This window comes from Triticum urartu, chromosome 2 (assembly GCF_003073215.2).
Source record: "Triticum urartu cultivar G1812 chromosome 2, Tu2.1, whole genome shotgun sequence".
In the NCBI taxonomy this organism is placed as follows: domain Eukaryota; kingdom Viridiplantae; phylum Streptophyta; class Magnoliopsida; order Poales; family Poaceae; genus Triticum; species Triticum urartu.
The window spans coordinates 329,413,194-329,436,402 of record NC_053023.1 but is presented as its reverse complement, the minus strand read 5'-3'; positions in this window follow the sequence as shown (position 1 = coordinate 329,436,402).

Sequence of the window (23,209 nt, the reverse complement as noted above, 5' to 3'; positions counted from 1 at the left end):
AGAGGGAGTTCTTGCCTGTGTTGCAAGGTGTGAAGTTGAGTAGAGACTCAAAACCCGATCACGACAGAAAATAGAAAGAGAATTAAAAGTCATTGCCCATGCCTCAGAGTCATAGGTTCTATAAAGTATGCTATGCTGTTTACCAGTCCTATTGTATACCTTAGCATGATTCTGGCAAGGGAGTAAAATAGTGATCTAGGAGTAGATCACTGGACAACGGTCAAAATTATCCTTAGAGGACTAAGGAAATATTTCTCGGTTATGGAGGTGCTAAAAGAGTTCGTCATAGAATTACATAGATGCAAGCTTTTTCATCGATCTAGATGACTCTAAGTCTCGATCTGGATACATATTGAAAGTGGGAGCAATTAGCTAGAGTATCTCTATGCAGAGCTTTGTAGACATAGAAATTTGCGAAATACATACAGATTTGAATGTTGCAGACCCGTAGACTAAATTTCTCTCACAAGCAAAACATGATCACTCTTTGGGTGTTAATCACATAGTGATGTGAACTAGATTATTGACTCTAATAAACCCTTTGGGTGTTAGTCACATGGAGATGTGAACTAATCACATAAAGATGTGAACTATTGGTGTTAAATCACATGACGATGTGAACTAGATTATTGACTCTAGTGCAAGTGGGAGACTGAAGGAAATATGCCCCAGAGGCAATAATAAAGATATTATTTATTTCCTTATTTCATGATAAATGTTTGTTATTCATGATATAATTGTATTAACCGGAAACATGATACATGTGTGAATACATAAACAAACAGAGTGTCACTAGTATGCCTCTACTTGACTAGCTCGTTGATCAACGATGGTTATGTTTCCAAACCATAGACATGAATTGTCATTTGATTAACGGGATCACATCATTAGGAGAATGATGTGATTGACTTGACCCATTCCGTTAGCTTAGCACTTGATCATTTTAGTTTACTGCTATTGCTTTCTTCATGACTTATACATGTTCCCATGACTATGAGATTATGCAACTCCCGATTACTGGAGGAACACTTTGTGTGCTACCAAATGTCACAACGTAACTGGGTGATTATAAAGGTGGTCTACAGGTGTGTCCGATGGTACTTGTTGAGTTGGCATAGATCGAGATTAGGATTTGTCACTCCGATTGTCGAAGAGGTATCTCTGGGCCCTCTCGGTAATGCACATCACTATAAGCATTGCAAGCAATGCAACTAATGAGTTATTTGTGGGATAGTGCATTATGGAACGAGTAAAGAGACTTGCCGGTAACGAGATTGAACTAGGTATTGGGATACCGATGATTGAATCTCGGGCAAGTAACATACTGATGACAAAGGGAACAACGTATGTTGTTATGCGGTTGTGATGTCCTGGCTTATTAGGGATGATAGACTACTCATATCAATAAGGAATTCCTTCTTTTCCGGGAGCCCATTCGGACAGAACTCCAAAGTTAAGTGTGCTCAGCTTGGAGTAGTGTCAGGATGGGTGACCGACCTTGAAGTTTCTCCCGGGTGCTCATGAGTGAGGACAAAGTGCACAGAAAAGACTAGTATTTATATGTGGGGCCAGTCTAGATCCCGCCAGGAGGGTCGCCTTCCTCAAGGCTTCGAGCATTAACCTTGCGGCTATGGTAGCGGCGCAAGGCTTGCTGGTAGCGTGCTGCTCTGACAGCCGCCCGGAGATGATCTTCCTCAAGGAGCGTTGCGTCATCTTGCCGCAACTGCTCTTGCTCAACCTCGTCGTAAGCGAGCACTCGAGGTGACCCGTATATGAGTTCCGTGGGGAGAACTGCTTGTGCCCCGTATACTAGGGCAAAGGGTGTCTGGTCGGTGGCTCGATTTGGCGTCGTTCTAATCGACCCAAGAACCTCCGGCAACTCACCAATCCAGCGCTTTTCGCTCTTGTCCACCCTGTCAAAAGTCTTTGTCCTCAGGCCTCGCAACACTTCAGCATTTGACCTCTCCGCCTGGCCGTTGCTCCGTGGGTGTGCCACGGAAGCAAAAAAAACCCTGCTGCCGAGGTCTTGGGTGTATTGCATGAAGGTGTGGCTTGTGAACTGCGTCCCGTTGTTGGTGATGACTCTTTTTGGCACACCAAAACGGCACACTAGCCCCTTGAAGAACTTGGCGGCCGACTGTGCTGTCACCTTCCTCACTGCTTCCACCTTTGGCCACTTTGTAAACTTGTCGATCGCAATGTACAAGTACTCAAAGCCCCCGACAGCGCGAGGGAAAGGGCCCAGGATGTCGAGCCCCCAGACCGAGAATGGCCAGGAAAGAGGAATTGTTTGAAGAGTTTGAGCTGGTTGATGAAGCTTCTTTGAATTGAACTGACACGCTTCACACTTGGTTACTAGTGCCATTGCATCCTGGAGGGCAATGGGCCAGAAGAAACCTTGCCGGAATGCCTTGCCGGCAAGGTCCCTCGACCCTATGTGGGAGCCACATATGCCTCCGTGTATCTCCGCCAACAGCTCCAGTCCTTCCTCCCGGGTAATGCACTTCAATTTCACACCGTTCGGTCTCTTCCTGTACAGGACGTCATCGACGAACTGATACATGGTAGACCGACGGGCTACTTTCTCCGCTTCTTCCTGGGGCTCGACGGCAAGGACCAAAGGCATTTCTTCTACCATGGGAGCCGTCTCTACGACCAGGGATTGACGGCCCGTCGGAATCAGTCGCTCCTTGGCAGGTTCAGAATCCGCGGCAACACCCTTGCCGGCGGCCCCTAGGGGCCCAGCGGGAAAGTACTTGCCGGGGCCGTTTGTTCTACTCCGTTGATGGTTCGACGTATGGTTGGGTTAACCGAAGCAAAAAAGTACCTGGTTCCACAAGTAGCTTGAATGCAGCATGCTTTGACAGGTAATCAGCGATGTCGTTCTCCGCTCGGGGAACGTGCTCTGCTTGTATACCATCAAAGCGCTCCTCCAACTTCCTCACCTCATCTACGTAGGCCTCCATCAACGGGCTCTGATAATCTTTGTTACTTTTCTGACGACAAGCTGTGAATCACCCCAGACGATGAGCTTCTTGATCCCGAGGTCCGCCCTGATCCTGAGGCCGGCAAGAAACCCCTCATACTCAGTAGTGTTGTTGGTGGACATCTCCCTGGGAAAGTGCATCTGGATTACATACTTGAGGTGCTCTCCGGTGGGTGCGACGAGCAGCACACCAGTACCGGCACCTTGTAGTGAGAAAGCCCCATCAAAGTACATGATCCAGTTGCGACTTGCTTCCTTGCCGGGGAGGGTGGTCTCCTGGATTTCCTCGTCAGGCGTTCAGGTCCATTCTGCAATGAACTCTGCCAAGACTCTGCTCTGGATTGTCGAAGTACTTTCAGACTTCAAACCATAGCTCGAAAGCTCCAAGGCCCTCTCCACAATCCTTCCAGTTACGTCTGGGTTGTGCAGTATCTGTTGTAACGGGAGACGGGTGACGACGGTGATTTCATGTGCTTGGAAGTAGTGACGCGGCTTCCTCGAGGCCATAAGGAGGCCGAAGAGCAATTTCTGCACACCAAAGTACCTCGACCTAGCCCCCTGCAGGAGGGAGCTGGCAAAGTAAACCAGGTGCTGCATCATCTTCTTCTTTTGCACCACCTCATTTGATGGCACGGGGCCTGTCCAGATGGCATCAGAGTCCGCCGAGGGCCTTGCCTTGCCGGCATCGGCCACTGCCGGGGGAATCTCTGGCTTGCCATCCGCCAGTCCCGCCGTCGCCACTGCCTCTTTACCGACCTCCCTCTACGCCACTAGCGCAGCACTGACCACTTGATTCGTCGCTGCCAGATATAGCAGCAATGGCTCGTGTGGCTTATGCGCAACCAATATTGGTGTAGAGGAAAGGTATTTCTTCATATCCTGCAGCGCTGCCTCGACCTCTGGGGTCCACTCCATTGGGCCTGCCTTCTTCAAGATCTTGAAAAAGGGAAGGGCATGCTCAGTGGACTTGGAAATGAATCTGCTCATGGCGGTAACGTAGCCAGTGAGCCGACGCACATCCTTGATCCGCTTGGGTGCCTCAATCTGCTCGATAGCCTTGATCTTGTCTGGGTTTGCCTCAATCCCATGATGCGACACAAAGAACCCGAGAAGTTTGCCGGACGAAACACCGAAGACACACTTCTCAGGGTTCAGCTTGAGGTTGATCTTGCGTAGGTTGGCAAACATCTCTTCTAAGTCTTGTACAAGGGTTGCCTTGTCCTTGGTTTTGACCACTATGTCATCCATATAAGCTTCCATATTTCTATGTAGCTGGGGCTCAAAACCAATTTGGACCGCCCTTGCAAATGTCGAGCCAGCACTCTTCAACCCGAAAGGCATCCGTAAAAAGCAATACGTGCCACATGGGGTGATGAATGCTGTCTTCTCTTCGTCTTCCTTTGCCATGAAGATCTGGTGGTAGCCCGAGTAGGCGTCGAGGAATGATAACAGATCGCACCCGGTCATGGAGTCAACAATCTGGTCAATGCCGGCAACAGGAAGGGGTCCTTAGGACAAGCCTTATTGATATTTGTGTAATCAATACACAACCTCCACTTCCCGTCCGCCTTGCGCACCACCACCGTATTGGCCAACCATGTTGGATGGAGCACTCCTCTCACCAAGCCTGCCGCTTCCAACTTCCTAATCTCCTCTGTGATGAATTTCTGCCGTTCCGAAGCTTGCTTCCTGACCTTATGCCTGATAGGTCGCGCATGGGGACAGACGGCAAGATGGTGCTCAATCACTTCCCTGGGAACGCCGGGGATGTCGGATGCTTGCCATGCAAACACATCAACATTCGCCCGCAGGAAAGTGACGAGCGCACTTTCCTATTTTTTGTCGAGGGTGGAGCCTATGGTGAAAGCCCCTCCCGTGCCATCCTCCTCGATGGACACCCTCTTGGTCTCTGGTGGTGCAGCTCTTGATTTCTTGCTCTTGCCGGTGGAGTTCTCTGGCACGTCCTCGATGGTAGCACAACACTCCGAAGAGGTGTGCTTGTCGGAGTGGGTGCCAGAGGTCTTGCCGGTCTTCTTCTTCCCTCCCGGGGCTTCAGTGGCAGGAGCAAGGGCCTTGGCGGCAGCTGCTGCAACTGCTTCTCGGTAGAGTTGGTCAGCGCAGATCAGCGCCTCCTTCTTATCAGAGGGGAGAGTGATGATGGTCATCGGTCCAGGCATCTTCAGCATGTTGTAGGCGTAGTGTGATGCCGCCATGAACTCGGCTAGTGCCGGGCGGCCGAGGATCCCGTTGTAGGGCAAGGGGATCTCAGCTACATCGAAGACAATCCTCTCCGTCCTGTAGTTCAACTCGCCTCCAAACATCACAGGCAATGTCACCTTCCCCTTCGGCTGGCTCCTTCCCGGTTTGACCCCTTGAAACATGCTCGTTTCCTCGAGGTCTCCATCAGGAATTTGCAGCCTTTTGATCACAATGGGTGAGATCAAGTTCAGACCGGCCCCTCCGTCAACCAGCATCTTGATCACCTTGAGGTTGCATATCATTGGTGAGACCAACAACGGCAAACGCCAAACAATAGTTGTGCGGTCAGGGTGGTCCTTGGCATCAAAGATGAGGGGCATGCTGGACCACTTCAGTGGCTTTTGAGCGTTGAACGAGGGCTCCGCTGCTGTGATATCACACGTCCACCGTTTGAGCTGGCGGTGAGAAGTATGCAGCGAGGCGCCACCATCGATGCACATGGCCTCCGTAGCCTTCTGGAACTCATGCTCGCCGGACTCGTCGTCCTCATCATGATCATCGTCTTCCTTCTTCTTGTCGCGGCCCCGAGCAGGCCTCTCTTGCTAGTTATCCTTGCCGCGGCGACCTCCTTGGCCGCCACACTTCTTGTCGGATATTTCAGCGCCATCTTGGCCCTTCTCCTTGTCCCGCCTCTCATACTCGGCTTTTTTTTCTTTTCAGCAAGCAGCTCGACTTGTCGGTAGTTCTGGAGGTCGTGGCCTTTGGTGTGGTGGATCTTGCAATACTGCTTGTCGGAGCCCCCTGGCTTGTTGGCAGCCGCCAAGGCCCATCAAGTGGCGCACCCGGCAATCTCCTTGCCGGGGTTGTCTGCCTTGGCCTTCTTGGAGGCGCCGGTGTCATCGGATCCCTCGACGGGAAGGACGGTCTTGCCCTTGCGTTTCCTGTTGCGACGCTGACCCTTCTTCGTCGCGGCGGCGGTGTCTTCGTCGGTAGAGTCGGTTTCCGTGCCGGCGTCTTCGCCGGGGTACTTCCTACCCTCTTCCACCAGAGCGCATCTATCGGCCAGTACGTAAAGTTCGGCCACATCCTTGACCTTGTTCATTGCCATCTCTTCACGCATCTTGCGGTTGCGCACATTTTGATGGAATGCGCTGATCATGGCGGTAGGTTGAACATCTGGGATGTTGCATTGCACTCGGCTGAACCTCTGTATGTACTTGCGTAGGTTTTCACCTTCCTTCTGGGGAATGATATGCAAATTACTCGCCTGGCCATGAGCTTGGTGGCCTCCAGTGAAGGCACCAACAGACTCATGACATAGGTCCGACTAAGAAGAAATGGAATCCGCCGGCAAGTGCATCAACCAAGACATGACATTGGGTTTCAGGGCCAACAGGAAGTAATTGGCAAGCACCTTATCGTCGCGAGCCCCAGCGGCTTGCATCGCGATGGTGTAGATGCTGAGGAACTTCGACGTGTGAGTCTTGCCATTGTACTTCTCGCCGACATCGGGCTTGAACGTGCGGTGGGACGGCCACTGGAACTGCCACAGCTCACGGGTAAAGGCGGGGCAACCCACCTCGTAAGGTAGGCCGCCGGAGCCTCCCGACGCCGGGTGGTCCATGGCGGGCCCCACTCGCCTATCCGACTGGTGGCGTGTATCGCGCCGGTGCTCGATGGTGGTTTGAGCGTCTTCATGGGCTCGCTCCCGAAGAACCTGGCGTTGCTCGCGGTGGGTCCGTTGGTCGGACAACGCTATGGAAATATTATCACAAGCGTCATCACGATGGACCGACACCCGCATGGGCTGGCGTGGAGGAGGAGAGTGCACCATGGCCGCGGCGCCTCCGGCCCCTCCACCGCTGGAGTGGAGTGGTTCAATGGAGCGCCGGCCTGAGGGCCCCGTCGGCCGAGGCTCGTCTTTGTTGGCGATGTCGAGGAGGCTTCGAATAGTGGCTCTAAACTCATCGAGCTTCTCCATAGCAGGAGGGAAGTCGAGGAGCAGCTACGCGCGCGCCAAAGATTCTGCTGGCGTGGGTGGCGGCGAAAGCTGCGTGGACTGTGGCACACTTCGACTTCTAACCATGTTAGAAGGAGATCTGTCATGGCCCGGCGGCTGTGTGCCATTTTCGCCAGCACTTCGGCGGGCATGCTGGCCTCCTTCATCCCGCAAATGACACACATGACTATTCCCACGGTGATGTCCAGGGTCACCGGCGTGGTGCCGCTGCTCATCATGCAGAACCTGGGAAGGGCGCGCTGTGGGCGCCGGGTTGGGTGTCTTGGAGGTTGCTGCGCCGCCCGTGGGTGGAACAGCGACGCCCCCGGAGGGTCCCGCGCCGCCTGCGGGGGGGGGGGGGGGGGCAGCTCCGTCTCTGGAGTTTGCGATGTGCGGCCCGTCGTCTTGCGCATGAACGACGCCGCTCGCAAGGCTCTGACTGCCAGAGCGATGTTGGTGCTTGCGGGCCGCGCCTCGGGTTCTGTCCGCGACTGGCCCGCTGCTCGCCTGCACCGGTACGGGCCGTCCGGCTCCCGACGAACCGACCACCGTGGCCGCCTTCTTCTTGGGAGCCATGACGATGAAGAACCGCTAGGCTAACTGCCAGACCGGATTTTCACAACGGCGCCCCCCTACCTGGCGCGCCAGAGATGTCGGTGGGAACGACACCTATGGGGTCAGTGGGATCCATTCTATGGTTGGCGAGCACGAGGTTGTGCAAAGAGCGGGCCTGACAGGAAGCACACGGATCGTTTACCCAGGTTCGGGCCATGAAGATGTGTAATACCCTAGTCCTGCTTTGGTGGATGTATTTGAGTGTGTTCTTGTGTTCTTGAGCTAGCTACGGGGTGCAACTTGCCCAAAAAAAGGCTGAATCCCCCTCCTGGTCGCCTCGGGCCTCCTTTTATAGGAAAAAGGGGTCGCCATAGTGGCACATAGGAGGTGGAAAGGTCTATAGTCGATGAGCCTATCCTCTAGGACCGCCGTACAAACACATTTAATGTGCTGTCGACGTGCCCCCTTGCTTTATCGGGGGCGTCAGGGAAGCACGTCCCAGCCGTTGCCGCCTCTCCTGGCCTCAACATGCATCCGAGCTGACGAGGCATCGCGGTGCCACGTTGGCTAGCTGCTGGGCTGGCGCGGTGGAGGAGCCTTCATGAAGGGTCGCATGCCGCCACGCAGGTGCTTGCTGAGTCGGTGTAGAGGCCGCCCATCGCCACGCAGGTGCCTGCCCAGCTGGATGAGCTAGCAGCTGCTTGGGGACAGTGGTGGAGTCTTGGCTGGCGTGGGCCTGGCAGTGGCCTTGCTGATGCCCTCGGCAAGGGTCTTGCCGGGGGCCCGGCAAGGGTATCGCTATGGCATTGCAGTCGTCCCCGACAAGGGTCTTGCCGGGGGTCTCGTGGATTTCCTCGGCTACGATCCCGCCGAGGGTCGCCGTCTTCTGGTCCTCATCTAGTCTCACATGTTTATGATCTTGACAAAGATTTGCATGCCACCACAGAGGCGCCTCCCGAGCCTTGGTTCAAATGTAGTTGGTTGGGTTGGAGCCTGTGGGTTCAACGGTGGCTTGCTCCGCTGGCATCGGGCAAGTTGCCCCGGCAAGGCTCTTGCCGGGGATGTGGAGGCTGCCACGGCAAGGATCTTGCCGAGGGAGTTCACCTCGCCTTCTTGCTCTCCTGCGCTTCTGGTCTTGGCGTTGCCTTGGTTGTCTCATGCTTCGGCTTCTCTCCGGCTTCCCTCCTCTTCCCTGCTAAGTGTGGCCATGGCGCGCGTCTCTGACTGCCCGTGCACAAGTAAAGGGGTCAAAATAAGAGCCCTACTTTTGTACACTGACAAGAAGGAAATGACAAGTGATTTTCAGTAAGGTATTCTCTGCAAGCACTGAAATTATCGGTGACATATAGTTTTGTGATTAGATAAAGAGTAATAGGTAACAAGTAAATAAAGTAAATAAGGTGCAGCAAGGCACCCCAATCCTTTTTGTAGAAAAGGACAAGCCTGGATGAACTCTTTTATAAAGCAAAGTGCTCCCGAGGACACATGGGAATTGTTGTCAAGCTAGTTTTCATCATGCTCACATGATTCGCGTTCGTTACTTTGATAATTTGATATGTGGGTGGACCGGTGGTTGGGTGCTTCCCTTCCTTGGACAAGCCTCCCACTTATGATTAACCCCTCTCTCAAGCATCCACAACTACGAAAGAAGAATTAAGGCAAACCTAACCATATCATGAAACTTATGGATCCAAATCAGCCCCTTACGAAGCAACGCATAAACTAGGGTTTAAGCTTCTGTCACTCTAGCAACCCATCATCTACTTATTACTTCGCAATGCCTTCCCCTAGGCCCAAATAATGGTGAAGTGTCATGTAGTCGACTTTCACATAACACCACCAGAGGAAAGACAACATACATCACATCAAAATATCGAACGAATACCAAATTCGCATGATTAATTATAACAAGACTTCTCCCATGTCCTCGGGAACAAATGTAACTACTCACGAAGAATATTCATAATCAAAATCATAGGAGTATTAATTATCATTAAGGATCTGAAAATAAAATCTTCCACCGAATAAAACAACTAGCATTAACTACAAGGAGTAATAAACACTACTAGCAACCCACAGGTACCAATCTAAGGTTTTGGGACCAAGATCGAATACAAGAGATGAACTAGGATATGAGAGGAGATGGTGCTGGTGAAGATGTTGATGGAGATTGACCCCCTCTCGATGAGAGGACTGATGGCGACGACGATGGCGACGACTTCCCCCTCCCGGAGGGATGTTTCCCTGGCAGAACAACTCTGCCAGAGCCCTATATTGGTTCTGCCCAGGTTCTGCCTTGAGACGGCGGAGCTTCATCCTGAAAGATTCCTCTTGATTTTTTCTAGGGTGAAAGACACCATATAGCCAAAGATGGGCACCAGAGGCCTGCCAGGGGGCCCACAAGGTCGGGGGGCGCGCCCAGGTGGGTAGGGCCTATTCTCCAACCTTGTGGCTGGCTGGTGGCCCCCTCTGGTACTTTCTTCACCCAATATTTTTTTATTCCAAAAACATGCTTCGTGAAGTTTTAGGACTTTTGGAGTTGTGCAGAACAGGTCTCTAATATTTGCTCCTTTTCCAGCCCAGAATTCCAGTTCCCGGCATTCCCCCTCTTCATGTAAACCTTGTAAAATAAGAGAGAATAGGCATAAGTATTGTGATATGATGTGTACTAATAGCCCATAATGCATCAAATATCAATACAAAACCTGATGCAAAATGGACGTATCACTATCGTGCATACTGCTTGCTCTTGTATCACTGTATTTACTTATACAAACTTATTTTTAAATTGAAGGATCCAATCAAAAAAACAATGGCACAACAGGTATGTTTAAGCATGTTTGTTTAACAGGTTTGCTCTTATAAATAGCTCTATTGATTTCAATTTCAATTGTGTAGGCAGTTGACTTCATATCATGCTCATTACTAGCATCACAACAGATCCAATAGTGTTGTTGTACATGTAGACCCATGGTACCCATCTGAAATCTTGTTGTGCCGTGTAGTTTCCCACGTATTGTATTCTTTCAATGCTGCTTTGTCTTAACTGGTATGATTTGAACTAAACCTGTTATGTGTCTTCTTGTTTCTTCTTTTAGAATGCTGAGAGAATATTGGGGAAGAGTACCTTATTAAGATATGGTAAAGGAAGTAATGTAGATAAGATTCAGGATAGTGAGACATCCTTGTTGGTCTCCAACAAAGCTGATAAAACAGTTAAGGAAAACTATCTTGAAGACAACGAGACAACCCCAAAGTCCTGTCTTGGTGTAGTGTTCGAGTTATTGGCCACTATCGCTGGCACAAGCTATTCGAACTCACTGTCTAAATTAGTTTGGTTTCTTGAGTCTCAACTACAAACTGAAAGACGTCAATTAGTTGTCCTGCAATAAGAAACCAAAGGACCGCGGAAGTCCCTGGCTAATTCAGATGCATACTTTCTGGTGCAACAGCATGCGTTGGAGGATTTTAGCGCCAAATAGGAGAAAGCTAATAAGCTTGCTAAGCTTATTGCCAGCATGGTGGATAGCCATGATAACATTTCTTGAGCTCTTCTGAAGTTGTTTAAGTTATGGACTTGTTTTGCTGCCGTGTTTATTTGCAGTAGTGGCCAATTTAGATGGCCAGTGTATGTAGTATGCTGCTTTGTTCCCTATATTTGCACTAGTGGCGAACTTTGATGCCTAGTGGATGTAATATGTGTAATAGCCATAATAGCCTAGCGTTAGTTGATTCCTTATTTATTTCCTCATTGTCTTGTTTAGTTGTTTGCTTGTAGTCACTACAGTTCTCTTTTCACATTTTTTCTAGTGGCCACAATAACCTAATTTTATAAGTTGGCCACAATAACCATGGCAACATACGGACTATTGTAACCATGGTCCTGCTACCTGCTGTAGTGACCATGGGCCGCCTACGGGCCGTACGATGCATGGGCCTTCTAAGGGCCATAGGATCCATGTGCCTTCTATGGGCCGTATAATCAATGGGCCTTATACGGGCCGTATAATCGTTTGGCCAAACATGGGTCATACTATTCATGGACCAATAACGGTCCGCAAAATGGGCCGTAAATGGGCTAGAGTGGAAATCATCTGTTTATGGCCCGACCATAATGGGCCATTAATAGGCCATATTTGATGATGTTCTGAAAACAGCCCCATGGGTTAACGGGCCACAAGCGGACCGAGTGTAACCATGGGCTGAATTTGGCCCACAAGCGGAACAGGCCAGTAACGGACCGTAAGTAACCAAATTCTGGAAACGAGCCCAAGAATAAATGGGCCATTAGAAGGCTGAAAGTTAACATGGGCTGGAAACGTCCAACGACACAATGGGTCATTATTGGGTATAAAGGGATACACTGTTCATTATGGGCTAGTTTTACCTCGGGCCTTTAATGGGCCAAGAGTTACAAAGGGCATTGTATGGGCTGAAAGACGTCATGGGCCATACATGGGCTGGAAGTTACAACGGGCCGGAATCATATTGGACGGCCTAGATGACGTCACTGGGCCTAATTGGGATAGGCCATAACGGGTCGTGAGTTAGTGGGCTGTAAATGGGCTATATGCGAACGAGCCGTTAACAGGCTTTTCGTGGCCTGTCCTGCTACCTTTTGACCAAGTCAAACGGGCCGGCCTTTTCACCGAAATGGGCCTCTGTTGGGCCGTTCCACGTGTTGACGTATCATAGGCACCTCCTGTCCAATGAGTGGATAACATTGGTCCCAATGGTGAGCCGACACATGATTTCTCTAGCCATTGAGAATTTTACACGTGGAAAATCCCCATTGGCCCTGGCTATTAACGGGTTATCGGATCCAAACTGGAACCCGATTGGCTAACGGTGACCCGTTACAGTGGATGCCACGTGTCGGTACACTTGATGAAAGCACTTCCATGAGGCGCCATTTATCGTCAGGGAAGTGAACAGTTTTGTGGTGATAATTTTTGTATTGTCATGGAACACTTCTATTACAGCACAGGTATGACTATCTTGATTCTGTCATAAAATCGTCCTGGATATACATGCATGATAGAAAATGTGACCTACCGTGACAAACACGTATCATCACGTAAGTGTATTTTTTTGTAGTGCCTGCTCACATCGTTTGGGGTCGTGATGGAAACTTTGGCCGGACATCCCTTGCGGGTTCGACCTCAGATAGACGATAAACCTGGACTAGAGTCTTGTGTGGTTAGTCAGGTCGTGGCCGACACCCGTGCTAGGCTTCCGCTTGAAGGTTGCCGAGAATGTACATGGCGGTAAGTGGCAAGAGCGTGTGTGAAGAAGTACACCCCTGCAGGGTTAGCATGAACTATTTGAATAGCCACGTCCTCGGATATGGACTACTTGGATACTTATATGGTACATAGACAACTTGAAGTGGATACTCTAAAATGCTCAAGACAAGTGTGAGTTATCTGGATGGCCTTCTCGTAGGGAGACAAGATAGAATCCATAGTAGTGTATTGATGTGATGATTAGTGGACTCGTGTGCGCTTTCTCACCTCAAAGAAGTTACTCGTAGTCGTAGAACATGATAGCCACTGAGTCAAAGCTGGCTTGCTACAACCAGACCCCACAATACCCTTCTTGATACTAATGCATGTACGATAGGATCTAATGTATGTCTTGCTGAGTACCTTTGTACTCATGTTTCTTTAATTTATTTTTTTGAAGAGGAGACCTCGGTCTCACTAGTAGTTCCACATGGACTTCAACAAGTAGCCTGTTACCTCAGCTATAATCTTGTACCCTTGGTAGGGTCCTGTAGATAGTCAGGCTTCTCAGCCTTCATTTGTAGTTGTCTGCAATCATACATGTTATGCTTCTGTTCCTTGTATGCTTTGAATGATGGGTCATGTGACCCCTGTTTGTAATATCATGTTATGTATGGCTCTTCAGAGCCTTCTAACTAAATACTTGAGTTTGTAGAGTTATGTTGTGATGCTATGTTGTATCTACACATATTGTGCATATTGTGTGTTTGTTTGAAATGCATTGGTATGTGTGGGATCCGACTCCTAGTTGTTTATTCTCGGTAGCCTTCCTTTTGGGGAAATGTCTCCTAGTGCTTCCACTGAGCCATGGTAGTTCGCTACTGCTTCCGAACACTTGGGTTGGCCGGCATGTTTCCTTCTTTGTTCCTATGTCTGTTCCTTCGTGGAAACGTCACGCATTGTTCCTTTAAGTCCTTGTAGCTTGCTACGACTTGGGTTCATACGTTGATGACCGACACATTCATTATTGGGTTACGTATGCTTGTCCCTGTAAGTTTGTGCCACCTTGGGTTTACGACTAGTCATGTCGGCTCGGGTTCTCTGTCATATGGATGCTAGCGACACTATCATATACGTGAGCCAAAAGGCGCAAATGGTCCCAGCCAAGGTAAGGCTGCAACCGTGGGAATACCGTGTGTGAGGCCGCAAAGTGATATGATGTGTTACATGCTAGACCGGTGTGACTTAGGATCGGGGTCCCGATAACTTTGGCATCAGAGCCTGACTAGTCTAGAAATTCTTTAGTTATATAGGGGAATTGATTTTGGAAGGGAACGTAAGATTATTTTTACTTGTTATACCTTATGCCCTTCTGATCTGAGTCATCCTATCTTTCCTATGGGGTTGAGGAACTAGGCTTTCTCTTCCGTCTATCAAGATCACGAGTTACTATTCTGTAGACCATAGGATTGGTTGATCAGAGTATATTCCAGTTTTCGAGTACTTCCTGTGAAGTTTGTTTAGTATTATCACAGATCCTTTCGTGATGATGTCGACTTGTTGTACTACCCCATCTTGCAGGATGTCTCCTATTTTGAGCATTTTACTATTGTTATGCTGCCAAAATTGTCTTAGGAATTAGAGACATTGTAATGCCTTTAAGATGCATTCTGCATCCTATAGTTGATGCTGATATCGTCCTTGGTTTCGTTTCTTAGGATGTCGTCAGTTACCCGAGGTTCAGTTGCTCGTAGCCAGAACCACGGAGGTGGTAGGGATGAGGAGGATCCTCCCGACCAGCCCTCGTTGGTAGAGTTCATGTTAGGGGTTGAGATGAACAAGCGTGATATTAACCGCTTGTTGGCACGGATTGAGCAGAACACCGCACATCAGCGTAATGAGTTGGATTCCATAACCGAATTCATTTACCTGAACACACCCACCTTCCATCATTCCATTGAGCCACTCGATGTAGATGACTGGATCCGTAGCATCTGTCGGTGTTCTAGGAACAAGGGTCCCCAGACTTGCGTGCCTGCGGCCCACGGTGTGGCTCTGCAGGCAGGCCAGTACTGCCCATCTTCACCGACAAGCATTCAAGACCCTCACAAGGGGCCAGGCCTCATGAGGCGGATGACACAAGACCTCCTCGGGAGCGGCCTCACCAGGCTGGCTCGCGAGGGACAGGGAGATCAAGGCAAGGCAAACCTCGCGCGGTTCCAATGATGTGAGCCATGACGATCGAGACCAGGCGGGCGCCAGCGCGCACGGTGTCCTTGTTTCCTCTTTGGTGCTAAGGAGGCAAGCGTAGGCGAAGAGTACCGAGGCGTCAAGCAAAAGTTTCCAAATCGGTGCAACGAGAACAAGACCAACAGGATGGCAAGACGGAGGTCACCATGGAGCCCAAGGCGGCGTCACCACCAGAGCCTTTGGCAGGCGAAGACTGGTTTTGTCAGGATAACTTGTACTAGCTGTCCCCTTTCAAATTGGTCATTGTTGGCTCCCTTCCCGCTCAATATTTGGGGAGAGGACCAGGGCCTCTATAAATAGGATTAACCACCATAGTAGGAGGCGAGGAGAGCCTGTGCCATCTCAACTTGGACTAGATCCAACCCATCCTCACACCCACCAAGCACAAGAACACCTCACCTGAGGAGGCTATTCTTCCCCTTGTACTGTTCATCCTCAGCCTGAGAGGCAATCCACCACACCACATTGGATTAGGGTATTACACCGCAACGGTGGCCCGAACTAGTATAAATCTTGTGTCTCTTGTGTTGCGAGTTCGTCGAGCTAAGCTTAGAGATCATAGAGAGGTTGAGGGCGTGATTTGGTAGGGGGAGATCTTCGCGTGCACCCTAGTGTTCGAACCTTGAGGGTTTTGTCGGAACCCGAGATCAGACATTTGGCGCACCAGGTAGGGGTGCGCTAGAGTTTTCCGTCTGTCGGTTCGCGCTCCACCATCTTCACGTCCATTCTCCATGGCTGGCGTAGCCCTTCTGGCTAGATCCGACCTCACCTTCGACTTAGGGGATCTTCCCGTCTCCACCGTCGGCTCGGGCGTGCTCCCAATGCTTTGCACGCCCAACATCTGCAACCTGTCCATCACCAAGACGCTCATCGATGGCAGCGCCGGCCTCAATGTGCTCTCCGTCGAGGCCTTCAGCTTTCTTCACGTACCGCTCGAGCGGCTCCGCCCTAGCAAGCCTTTCTCAGGGGTTGGTGGAGGCTCCGCCCACTCCATGGGCGCGGATCCGCCTCCCTGTGACCTTCGGCATGCACGACAACTACCACACTGAGCTGGTCGACTTCGACATTGCCCGCATCGGCCTCCTGTACAACGCCATCCTCGGGTACCCGGCCCTGGCTCAGTTAATGGAGGCGACCCATCCGGCCTACAACCTCATGAAGATGCCCGGGAGCAAGGGTGTCCTCAAAGTAGTTGGGGACACCAAGGAAGCCTTGATGACGCTCAACCTCGCCCTCAAGACCGCCGCGACAGCGCAGCCCGCCGACGCGGATACCTCCAAGGCCAAGGGAGCCGCACCAACCAAGAAGAAGCAGTTTTTCACTCAAGACAAGGCAGAAACCAAGCAAGTGCCAGTCGAGGAGGATGGGTCCTCGGGGGCAACCTTTACCATAGGCGCCAACCTCGAGCCTAATCAGGAGGAGGCGCTGGTGAAGTTCTTGCACGCAAACAAGGAAGTGTTCTCTTGGGAGCCCGATCAGCTGGTAGGGGTCCCAAGAGAGGTGATAGAGCACCACCTGAAGGTGTGCCCCAACGTACACCCCGTAAAGCAGAGGGCGAGGCGGTAGTCCACGGAGAAGCAAGCTTTCAGCATCCAAGAGACCCCACAAGTTGGAGGCTGCGGGTGTCATTCGCGAGGTTCGATACCCCGAGTGGCTAGCAAACCCCATCGTTGTGCCCAAGAAAGGCGGGGAGGAGCGAATGTGCATCGACTTTACCAACCTCAACAAGGCCTGCCTAAAGATTTGTTCCCTTTTCCACGCATCGACTAGATCGTCGACTCCACTGCCGAGTGTGACTTGCTGTGCTTCCTAGATGCGTTCTCGGGATATCACCAGATCAAGATGGCGGTAGAAGATGTGGAGAAGACAGCCTTCCTGACCCCGTGTGGGGTGTACTGCTACACTTGCATGGCTTTTGGGCTGCGCAACACAGGCGCAAACTTCCGGCGGCTCATGCACATCGCCTTGGGTCGCCAGCTTGGGAGAAACGCTGAAGCCTACGTGGACGACATCGTGGTGAAGTCTCAGGAGGCGAGGACCTTGATCCAAGACTTGGAGGAGACCTTTAAAAGCCTCCGCCAGGTGGACTTGCGACTCAACCCGGAGAAGTGCGTGTTTGGCATCCCTTCCGGTTAGCTGCTGGGCTTCCCTATGTCCCATAGGGGGATCGAGGCCAACCCAGAAAAGGTCAAGGCCATTGAAGACATGAGTCCACCGCAGACCCTCAAGGAAATGCAGAAGCTTGCTGGACGGGTGACTGCATTGGGACGCTTCATTTCCAAGCTGGGAGAGCGTGCCCTACCCTTCTTCAAGCCGATGAAGAAGAAGGGCCCATTCGAGTGGACCCCGGAGGCCGACTGAGCATTTCAAGACCTCAGGAGATACCTGACCAGCCCTCCAGTGATGGTGGCGCCATGACCTCTTGAGCCCCTACTGCTTTATCTTAAAGCCACCCCCACTCCGCTAGCGCGGCTCTAGTGGCGGTACAGGAAGAACACCAAGCCAAGGGCGCATCACGCCGAGCTACGCCCCTAGCAGAGACGATGCAAGAACAGGAGGGTGCCGCAAGGGCCGCAACAGTGACGACAGAGGATCAAGCTCAGCAGGACAACGCCCCCGAACCCGCAAAGGCCCGATGAGCGATCAAGCGTTGGGGGCTCCACCACCTCAGGAGGCTCCCCAACTCCTGGAAGGCACAAGCCTCATCAGCGCACCTGCCCTTGTCAAGCACCCGGTATACTTCGTCAGTGCGGTGTTGCGGGATGCAAGAGCATGGTACCCCATGCCTCAGAAGCTCCTACTCGCGCTCCTGGTGGCCTCACGTAAGCTGCAACACTACTTTCAAGGCCACCCCATCAAGGCCTCCTCGTCCTACCCACTGGAGAGGGTGCTCAGGAGCCCCAACTCCACCGGGAGGGTCGCCGAGTGGAATGTCGAGCTGCAGGCATTCCAGTTGGAGTTCAACACCACCAGGGTCATCAAGGGAGCCGTGCTCGCCGATTTCGTGGCAGAATGGACGGACACCCCAGCGCTTGAAATAGGCAAGGACCAGTCCCTCTCACCGGGAAGTGAGGCGCACGACGGCTGGGTCATGTATTTCGATGGTGCCTTCGCGCGCCAAGGCGCGGGGGCTGGAGCAGTGCTCATCTTTCCCACTCAGAACAAGCTCTACTATGCCGTGCAACTCTGCTTCTAGCAGGGCAAGAAGGTCTCCAACAACATTGCAGAGTATGAAGGCCTCATAGCCGTCCTAAAGGCTGCAACAGCACTAGGGTTGAAGCGTCTCACCATCAGGGGTGACTCACAGCTCCTCGTCAACTTCTCCAACAAGGTATACGAGCCGAAGGACGAACAGATGGAGGCATACCTCGCGGAAGTACACAAGATGGATAAGCAGTTCCTGGGCTTGGAGTTGCAGCACGTGCCCCGGGGAACCAACAAGGAAGCTGACGACATCACCAGAAGGGCATCCAAGCCACAGCCCCAAGAGCCTGGCGTCTTCGAGGAGCGGCTCTTCAAGCCATCGGCGACAGCACCGCTTTCAAGGACAGCGCAGCCTCGGGAGGAGCTCCCGCAGCCACCTGCTGTCGGTGTCAAAACCGGCGGATCTCGGGTAGGGGGTTCCGAACTGTGCGTCTAGGATCGATGGTAATAGGAGACGGGGGACACGATGTTTACCCATGTTTGGGCCCTCTCTATGGAGGTAATACCCTACGTCCTACTTGATTGATCTTGATGAATATGAGTGTTACAAGAGTTGATCTACCACGAGATCGTAATGCTAAACCCTAGAAGCCTAGCCTGTATGACTATGGTAATGAGTATCTGTCCTTTCCGGACTAACCCCTCCGGTTTATATAGACACTGGGGGGGGATCTAGGGTTACATAAAGTGAGTTACATAAGAAGGAATCTTCATAGTCGGTTGCCAAGCTTGCCTTCCACGCCAAGGAGATTCCAATCCGGACACAGGTACAGTCTTCGGCCTTCATGTCTTCACAGCCCATCAGTCCGGCCCATGGATAACAGGCCGGACGCCCGAGGACCCCTTAGTCCAGGACTCTCACAGTAGCCCCCGAACTAGTCTTCAATAGCGAGGTGTTCGGCACACAAATTGTCTTTGGCATTGCAATGCGGATTCCTCCTTTAATGATCTTCAGGTGATGTATTCGGCCATCGATTCAATGTCGCTCCCCTCGGCTTCTATGCGTTAAATAACTTCGCCTCCCACATGTCAAGCGAAGGTGGAAGGTCAGGGTATTTTTGTAGATAACACCCCGTCCATGCAAGGAAGAGCACCTATTAAAGAGATTGGATCCTAGATCCATTCGGCACCACGCAGAGGAAATCCCCAAAAACTGCTTAGGAGAAACCATTCCAGCATGGCTAGCGCCCCTAGCTCCTCCACACGTTTCGGCCTAGAGAAAGGCCAGTGGGAGAGGTGTTCAGTGTGCCACAGTTAATTGAAGAAGCTACAGACGCAGGGATTTCTTCCCCCCGCAGATCTAGTTCCTATTCGAGCGGGGCTAGATTCCTTCAACGGTGAGATTCAGGCAGAGGACTTCTCCAATCCATCCGGGGGAGAGCGAGTATGTTTCGTACCCTACCTGCTAAGGGGTGTTGTATTTCCCATTCATCCGTTCCTCCGAGGGCTTCTGGAATACTATGGCCTCTAGCTGCACAACTTCACCCCTGCCTCCGTTCTGTACATTGTGGGTTACGTCGCGTTACATGAACTATTCCTGGGTATCGAGGCTCATTTCGAGCTGTGTAGGAAGTTGTTCTGTCTTGTCTTGCGTAATCAAGAGGGGTCAATATTTGAAGTGGGTGGAGCCGAAGTATGGCGTATCGCTGCTACCGGATATCTGTCCGGCACACCAAGGAAGGCGTCCGAAGAATGGCCTTTCGAATGGTTCTATATTGAGGATGTCGCGCTTCCCGACCCAGTTCGAAAGGGTCTTCCTAAATTTGCGAGCGTTCCGCTGAAGAAACGCCGCCATTGGCGTCCTCGGAGTCTTGAAGAGGATGACAACACAGAAGTTTGCCAGCTTGTGAGAAAGATAAAGACGCTTGCTCAGTCCGGACTCACAATAATCGAGGTAATGGCGATCTCCATAGTGCCTGGGGTTCAGCCACTACAATACAGAGGGCTGCCCATGTGGCACTATAATGGAGAGGATGACACCTCCCACTATGGCCAAAAGGGTCTGGATACCCCCCACCGCTCTGGCCAAAATATTGGCTGAGCTGTTTAAAGGGGAGGAAGAGGAGTTTCTTCGCATTAAGCGCAGAGATGGATATTCTCTGTATGCCCCTCCAAGTTGGGTAAGCTTTGACCCCTCTATTCCACTCATTCCCCTTTCAGATTACTTCTGATAAATTTCAAGTCTGTTTATGACATCACTGACAGAAGGTCACCGAAGGACTTCATAGTCCTGCCCCACAGCCGGAGATCCACAACCGAGAGCTAGATCCTGGGTTTGAAGAGGATCCGGATATATTTGTGGTTCTTGCGGGGGGAGTGATTTACCAGACAAGCTATGACAGCACAGAAGTGGCCATCACCGTCGACTACCCTGGCCTTCTTCCTGCTTCACATGTAAATAATTAAGAAACACCTTCTCTAAAAGAGTTCCCTTATTCTGCCTCACCCACCGCATTGTATTGTGCTTTACAAGGGAGGCGTTCGGCGATTTCGAAGAGATCGGCTCCCGCGCCGGGCAAGCCTTCCAAGAGGAAAGCAAACGAAGACACGGCCAGGCCTTCATTGAAGAGGTATGACTTCGCCAACCCGCGCCTGAGCAGTCACGTCCAACCGTGACCTTCCTGTTTTCTATGTGTCAGGAGTAAGGTGTGCCAGACTATATCCGGAGGTTCGAGCGGCCGTACTTCCCACAGACAGAATTCAAATCCTGCTATGCAGACAAGGGCTGATGCAGGGGCGATGCCGGACAGTCCTCCAGCCGAGGACTCGGATGATGTATCCGTCACCAACTCGGAAGTGGAGTGTGCCATGAATCATCAGCGGCACCAGGTCATTTTAGAATACCCTGGCTTTTCAGAAGAGTCATTTAACGCCTTCAGCTCAGCCGATGCATACATCCGGGCTGCTCGAGATGGGATTAACAGGGCCACAAAGCAACATTTGAAAGATGTGCAGGTAAATTCGCTTTCTCTAACTACGATAACCATATGCCAGTAGCCCCCGAGACTTAAAGGAGTTGAAACAACTGATTTAAGGATCAATGTACAACCAGGTGCTTACGGAGAGCAATACCCAGCTAGCTCAGGAACTAGAAAAGTGTCAGCGCCAGCTGCTTGCTGCCAATGCCGAACTGGAGAAATACAAGGCATCTCCCGGTAATATTTTCCTCTATCGAAAATTCATAATGATACACCGATAGTGTGAATCTGGGTTCTAATCTTTGTGTTGGGTCGTTAGACCAAGTACAAGAGCAGCTGGACGCCGCTCGAAGCGAAGAACACGGAGCCAAAAAGCTACTAGCAGCGGGCGGGCGTGTATTGACAAAAGTCGTTGAAGAGAAAAAGCAACTCCAGGATTCCAACATCAAACTGGGCGAAGAACTGAAAGATGTGCGAGTGCAGCTAGCCGACTCTATGAAGGAGAACAAGAAGCTGCGAGGCGGCATATTCAGTACATGGCCGCTTTTATCTTATAGCAGTTTGGAGGTAATGGTAGCTGATATAGCCGTAATTGCAGGTGTATTGATGAACCGCCTCGAAGAGGAGGTGTCCGGATCATCAAATGATCTTCTGCAAGGGCTGTCATAGTTGCACGAGCAAGCTCGACAGGCTATGCGGAGTGTAGCCAAGGCTTTATGGCCATCCGACTCCCCTCCAGGAAGCATGGAGAAGCTGGTAGAGCTGTTCAAGGGAGCGTGGTGGCGTATCCAGCTGTGGAAGATATCTTCCTGCTGAGAGGGTGAACGAGAGGCCTGGGCCATGGTGAAGACGTGATATACCAAGATGGATCCTAATCACATGGCCCATGTCGGACCGGTAGGGCCGAATGGGGAAGAAATTCCCGTTAGTATAGTATATGACCAAGTAGAGGTGGCCGCCAAATATTCCCAACAGGATTGTAAGTTAGACTGCCTGTTGGAAGGTATAGAGGAAGAGGTGTTCGAGTCCAGGTGACTGTGTACTTCCCTCATCTAGCTGAATTGTATATCATTTGTCATGGCAGACCATTTCACTTCAACCTCTGGACTCGAAGGTGCGGAGTGTTTCCGAATACCGTCTCGGTCGAATAGGCCGGGGCATGCCTGGAAAACTAGGCGTAGGGGTCATAGTTGCTTGAACAGACAAGTTGTATCCGGCTAGCTATGTTATATTACATTGATATCATAAGAAACATCTTCCAGAGAGAATATTTCCGTTAAGGTTCCTTTCCCTAGGAGTGCATGCATTTAATGTACATGTACGAATTTTGATGCAAGCACCACAGTTTGTATAACTTCTGGGGGTGCACAATGGAGTGAGTTTAGAAAACATCTTTAATTCACTGACCGAATATTCCCTTAAGAACGCTAGCTTTCGGCTTCACCCAGTCTGAGGTACACATCCGGATGACCCGGCAGTAACAATCGCAGAGGTGCTCCCTTTATGCCCTAGACGAACTAACGGGAACGTAGGGCATAAGCACAGGATCCAGGCAACCCAGCTTGGCCAAAACTTAAGTCATATCGATGCATATAGTGGCAAAGAAAAGGTACATATGGAAAAACTCATATGTGAGGAGCTTAATGCTCAAGGAATGACAAGAACTTCTGTCCAAGAAGCCCCCAGGTACAAGTGACATACATATTTAGAGATGTATGTGTCGATGGTGTGCGGTCTAGCCATACCAAAGCATTAGAGCAAGAAAGAAGAAAATAATCGGAAAAGAGAGAAAAAATAATGGAAACTACAGGGGAGGAGGAGACGAACAAGGGGTTTGGCACTAGGCATAGAATCTCCGGAGTCTGGCCGCGTT